Source organism: Danio rerio, chromosome 9 (genome assembly GCF_052040795.2).
Source record: "Danio rerio strain M-AB ecotype USA chromosome 9, GRCz13ab, whole genome shotgun sequence".
Lineage (NCBI taxonomy): Eukaryota > Metazoa > Chordata > Actinopteri > Cypriniformes > Danionidae > Danio > Danio rerio.
In genome coordinates this window covers 52,453,176-52,460,000 of record NC_141029.1, presented here as the reverse complement: position 1 = coordinate 52,460,000, position 6,825 = coordinate 52,453,176, and the positions used below count along the sequence as shown (strand labels likewise).

Below are 6,825 nucleotides of genomic sequence, written 5' to 3'. Positions count from 1 at the left end.
TATGAATATTTTTGGTTTTGAACAAAGTAAATTTACATTTTATAATATAATTTATTATTTATTTATTTATTCATGAGGATGTCAAACTGTCATTTTCAAGCGTCTGTTGACTTACATACACTCACCGGCCACTTTATTAGGTACACCTTACTAGTTCCGGGTTGGACCCCCTTTTGCTTTCAGAACTGCCTTAATATTTCCTGACAGATTCAACAAGGTACTGGAAATATTGCTCAGAGATTTTGGTTTATATTAATAGAATTTCTATAAGCTGGAACCAGTCTGGCCATTTCCTCTGACCTCTGGCATAATCAAGGCATGTGCCCACAGAACTGCCGCTTACTGGATAATTTTTCTTTTACAGACCATTCTCTGTAAACCCCAGAGATAGTTGTGCGTGAAAATCCCAGTAGATCAGCAGTTTCTGAAATACTCAGACCAGCCAGTCTGGCACCAACAACCATGCCATGTTAAAAGTCACTTAAGTCCCTTTCTTCCTCATTCTGATGCTCAGTTTGAACTGAAGCAGATCATCTTGAACATGGCTGCATCCGAAACCGCATAACTCCATACTATATAGTACGCTAAAATCAGTATGCGAGCCGAGTATTAAGTCCGAATTCATAGAATTCGAAAATCAGTATGCGAGAAGTCCCCGGATGACTTATTACTTACGGTGAGATTCTGGAGTGCGCACACTGCGCTATCCCATAATGCCCCGTTAGAGAATTCATGAATGGAAGTGAAGCGACGCAACTGATGCAGATAGGTCACGTGACCATGATAAAATGGCGGATGTAGTACATTCGAATTCCATTCATACGTTTCACATTCATACTGTATAGTGATGAATGTGACAGATGCCTAGAGATACATGTCGAAACCCATCCGCAAACGATCCAGCAAGAGAACACACAGTGCAGATCGGTCCAATGCTCCCAAACAAACACTTGGATGACCTTTTTCAGGACACCCCGCTAATCTGCACGTCACTTCCTTCTGCACACTCGCTCCACCTTCACTTCCGCTCAGACCACCTTCCTCCAACAAACACAACACATCTCAAAACACCTTCTCGCTTCCGTTTTTATTGAAAACAAATCCATCTGCTCACACAATGTCATTCATTTCGGTGTTCACCATTGTTGCATTTGTTTAAATTATGTGGTCCAATCAGAGACCGTCACAACGTACTTTTCTAACGGCCCAGTAGTACGTTTAAATTCATATGTAGTACCTACTGAGTAGTAGGTGGTTTCGGACGCAGGCCATGTCTACATGACTAAATGCATTGATGCTGCCATGTGATTGGCTGATTAGAAATTTACGTTAACGAGCAGTTGTACAGGTGGACCTAATAAAGTGACCTATACAGTTGAGGTCAGAATTAGTAGCCCCCCCATAATGTTTAACAGAGCAAGGACTTGTTTTTTTTCTTTCTTACTTTTAATAGCAATTTTTAATGTTTCCATAGTATTAGCCCCTTAAGCCCCCTTATATTTTTTGATTGTCTACAGAACAAACCACTGTTATAAATTAACGTGCCTAGTTACCATAACCTGCCAAGTTAACCTAATTAACCAAGTTAGCCTTTAAATTGCACTTTAAGCTGAACACTAGGAATGCCCCGATCAGGATATTTGCAGCCGATACTAAGTACCGATTCCTTGTCATGGTGATCGGCTGATACTGAGTACCAATTCTGATGTTTTAAGCTTTAAAATGCCTAAAGCACATTTTCCCTTTAAGAACAATATTTAAGTAGAGATTTCGCCTTACCTAAGAGAATAAATGAAGGATTTTGCATATAATTCAACTCATTTGACCTTTATTTGTGTAGCGCTTTTACAATGTAGATTGAGTCAAAGCAGCTTCACATGACAGATCATAGTAAATTAAAACAGTGTGGTTCAGTTCTCAGAGTTTAAGTTCAGTTCAGTTCAGCTCAGCTCAGTGTGGTTTAATAATCAATACTGAGAGTCCAAACACATAAGAGCAATCCATCAATGCGCAGCTCTACAGATGCAAGCCAGTGGCGACAGTGACGAGGAAAAAAAACTTCACTAATCCCTTAAACATGTATCTTATAACCATTTAGTGTGGACTTGTAATGGTCAGAACCGGTTTACAGAAAATAATGGACAAAACATGTTATAAAAATGGTAGGTAATGACTAACAAAGCAGTTTAAAACACTGCAAATGATGGAAGAATAATTCTACATGTCCCAAAGAAAAAGTTTGGAGCGTAGACTTTATTTGATGCATAAGACGTTAAAATGCACACCTATTAATACATTACTCATATTACAATCGGCCTACATTAGAAAAAGTTCATTCTTTCATTCATTTTCTTTTAGGCTTAGTCCCTTTTTTTATCAGGGGTTGCCCCAGCGGAACTTATCCAGCATTTTGTTTTACACAGCGGATGACCTTCTAGCTGCAACCCATAACTGGGAAACACCCATACACTCATCTACACACATACTGTACTCTTTGGACAATTTAGCTTATTCAATTCACCTATAGCACTTGTTTTTGGACTTGTGGGGGAAACCAGAGCACCCGGAGGAAACTTACGCGAACACGGGGAGAACATGCAAACTTCACACTGAAACGCCAACTGACCCAGCCGAAGCTTGAACCAGCGACCTTTTTGCTGTGAGTTAGAAAAAGTTACATTAAATAAGTAAAAACATTTCATTCATTTAATATTTCCAATATTATCAAAAACACAAAAATTTCAATTCTTGCAAGGCCATTAACATATTAATCTGCTAATCTCCAACTCTTAATAGCAAGTATATGATCGCAGCTCCGGACAGTCCCAGCAGCTCGATGAGTGAGTAGGGCTTTTTATTACTGCACTATTCATTTAACCTAACAAATTTAATGCTTAGAACAGGAGTCAGGAACCTTTTTTCAGCACAGAGCCATTGCAGATTTTTTTATCAAATGCGTTGAGAAGTATGTGTATTAGAGCTGCACAATTAATTGTTAAAAGATCGCGATCTCGATTCGACCCCCTAGACGATCTTAATCCAGCATTTCTACGATTCTGCCAATCATATTTTCAAGTTCAGGAGAGAAGAAAAGGCGGCTGCACGAGTCTTTTCATTATTTTACACACGCTGCTCAGTGACATTGACACCTCTAAATGATGTTAAAAGAGTCACATACTGTATTTATAAGGCATAATTCACCTAAAAATGTCATTTTTGTCTTAACATAATGATGTTTTGTCGTAGCACACGTGACATGAGCTGCTGACCGTGAGCTGTTATCACAGAGAGGACGCGCGCGCTCTACTTTAGAGAACAGAACCTGCATATGTTGCGAGTAACAGGTAATACAGTTGCAAATAATCAGTTTGTGGCACAGAGTGATGATTTGGGAGCTGCGCGCGAAGTATTAACAAGCACTTAGCAGTCAAAATGAAACCAAAAGTGTGCACTTTATTTAAATGATCATATCGCATTTAAGAGTTACGACAAGCATTTGATATGTTTTTTTCTTTCATAGCAAACCCACAGTTGTGCATGAAAATAAATGTTTACAATGTCAGTATAACTACTCTAGCCTATATATTGTTGAATATAATTTGATAATGGCAAATGTCTGATTTTACCAGTGAATAAATTTGTCTAATATGACAGATTGCAAGCATCTCAAGCATAATAATTCAACATCAGAATTATTATAAGTAGAATATAATTATTTATAGAAACCAGTAGACCTACACATAATATTATTATCGATGTTGTGCCATATGTTTGTTTTTACCATACCTTTATTTTACATCTACAGAATCATGAGAAAATCGTGATCTTTATTTTAAGCAAAAAAAAAAAAAAAAAAAAAAAAAAATCGCATTTCTCATTTTAGCCAGAATTGTGCAGCTCTAATGTGTATATATAACAAAACCCGTCTTTTTTTTTTTAAACAAAACCATTATTTTTGTTCATGCACAACTTAAGAATAAACAAATATGATGCACCATAATGTATAACGAAAGGACAATTTACAGATTTTTTTTCTTTTTGCCATCCATTTGCGTGTGTGAGGTTACAATAGAAATGTAAATTACTATAGAAATGTAAGAAATATATAAATCGGCCTTTGTTGTTGTTGCGATGCAAGTTAAACCACAGCACCACATATGCTCATTGGTAAATGTCTTTTTATTATAAAGCGAGTTCCTATTTTGCTGTAGAAAATACAATTTAAAGAGAATTGTAATTGTATTTTCAATAGGAAACTGATTTCTAGTAAAAGTTCTATTTTTTTTTTAATTCTGAAATATTATTGAAAAAAAAAAAAACAACAACAACTGGAGAGCCACATATTTTTAGTCAAAGAGCCACATATGGCTCCCGAGCCATAGGTTCCCTGCCCCTGGCTTAGAACATCACTGTGCCTGCGATCTGTTCTATTACTCATTCCCAGGGCCAGGCGGAATCTGCGGACGTTTTTTGCCATTTCTGCACAGAATTTTGGTAAAAATCTGCGGATTTCTGTGGAATTATTTTGGCAGTATCCAGCGGATGATCATAACTTACACCTTAATATATGAAATAAAAAGTAATAAACTACTGAATAAAAAATGAATAAATTCAGATATACACATTTACTCAAGTAAATAAACAGAATTTATAATAGGCTAAAAATCTGCAGAAATCTGCGGAAAATCTGCGGAATTCTGCATGCACAGATTCCATGTGGGCCTACTAATTCCCTTTAGTTGCCGGATTTCCAGGATATTTTATCAAATTCGTGAGCGTCACGGATGCCACTATGAAGAGGCCTATGCGGTGGAATCGCTGTGCTTCAGGCAGAGGGCATACAGCTGGATGAGACTCTCGATAGTGGCGATCGCTCCGCTCATGTCACTGCATCTTAAAACACAGGACATGCAATTAAATTAATTTTTATTTCTATAGCACTTTTACTATGTAGATTGTATCAACAATGGTTGCACTTGCAACAAAGAGATCATCACTCACACGAGTCGTGCCAATATACTACATAAACTGTATATTTTAGCTGCTGTGATGTGAGCACAGTGATCACTCATGCCACCACGCATCATTTAAATAGTGATGAGCACACGTGCATCTTCCTCTGTGTTTAAACGTGCAAACAAACACTTCCGATCGGTTCCTGAGATTGGCCAGATTGACAAGTACAGATCGAATCAAGAAATGTGATTATCGGCTGATATGATCTCTGAACGATCGATCGGAGCATCCCTACTGACTACAAAATAATATTTACTGTCATCATGGCAAAGATAAAATAAATCCGTTATTAGAGATGAGTTATTAAAACTATTATGTTTAGAAATCTGTGAAAAAGTATTTCTTAATAATTCACTAGGGCTAATAATTCTGACTTAACTGTACATAAACTTAACGAGACTGTATGACACCAGTCAAATGTCTGGTTAAACAAACTTTACTGAAAACGGCAACATTTCATTTGGAATATTATTACCTTTAGAAGGCATCTCAGCACAGGCCTACTCACACACACACACACACACACACACACACACACACATGCATGCACACACGCACACGCACGCACACACACACACACACACACACACACACACACACACACACACACACACACACACACACACACACACACACATTGGCAGACTAGACTAGTGGTGTTTATTAATGAAAACACATGAGCATTATATATTGACCATTAGAAATATTGACCAACAGGCCTGGGTTGTGTGTTTCCACCCACTGCATGATGCAGGGGTCAGGACGGCTCAGGTGCTCAGATCTGCCCTCTGGGTAAAGAAAGCAGTCAGTCCGTGAGCGCTACAGTTACTGCTCTTGTGCTGCATTTATGTTAAGAGTTAAGGAGGAAATATAATTATTAAATTCATTTCTAAATTGAGATAAAAAAAAAAGACAAAAAGCCCATATTAAAAGTGCAATAGTTGCTCTCTGGGATTGATTTTTTACAGAGATGGTTCTTCAGCAGTTTGTTTTGCGGCTAATATTTATAGGAGAACCATATTAAGTGCTTCCTGGAAGCTATAAAAAGCCTGTAATGTTCTCCTAGGTTTTATTTGGGATGGTTAAGGTGCTATGGGGGGGCACAATGACTCAGTGGTTAGCACTGTCGTCTCACAGCAAAAAGATCGCTGATTCGAGCCCCAGCAGGGCCAGTTGATGGAGTGGAGTTTGCATCTTCTCCCCATGCTAGCAGTACTGGGTTGCAGCTGGAAGGGCATCCGCCGTGTAAAATATATGCTAAATAAGTTGGCGGTTCATTCTGCTGTGGCGACCCCTGATATATAAGAGACTAAGCTGAAGGAAAATAAATAAATGAAGGTGCTATACTATCGGTGTTAGTACTTACAGTGGTTTCAAGAGTTCACACTTAGCTGATGATTGATTATAAAGCTTGTTTGGCATGCTGTCCTGGGAGAAAGCACTGAGTTCATAAGATCCTCAAGCTCGGGGCTCCCTCCCATTTGTGGAGCGAGAAGCGAGTTTGAGCTCAGGTAGATCTCAAGAACTCCCCTGCTGTAGTAGCTAATGAACAGATAGTGACTGCTCTTAAGAGATAACTATTAACAGGAGCATGTGTATGGTGCCAATTTGGATTAATCAATTAACTTAAGTTACATGATTTTGGATGGTGGGAGGAAACCGGGGAACCTGGGAGAAAACCCACGTGAGCACGGGGAGAACGTTTAAACTCCGCACAGAAACTTTGACTGGCTTAGTAAGGACTAGAACCAGTGACATTCTTGCTGTGAGGCAAAAGTGCTAACCACTGGGCCATAGTGTCACCCATCT

General features: G+C 38.5%; 1 long non-coding RNA gene across 1 annotated transcript; it reads right to left on the bottom strand.

The window, feature by feature from the left end:
- Positions 1-3,819: 3,819 nt before the first annotated feature.
- On the bottom strand, positions 3,820-6,825 carry LOC147835435 (uncharacterized). Its single transcript, XR_015500127.1, has 3 exons — positions 5,629-6,825; positions 4,889-5,519; positions 3,820-4,823 (listed from the first exon to the last, which is right to left on the bottom strand). It is a non-coding gene; the product is annotated as an uncharacterized LOC147835435 (long non-coding RNA).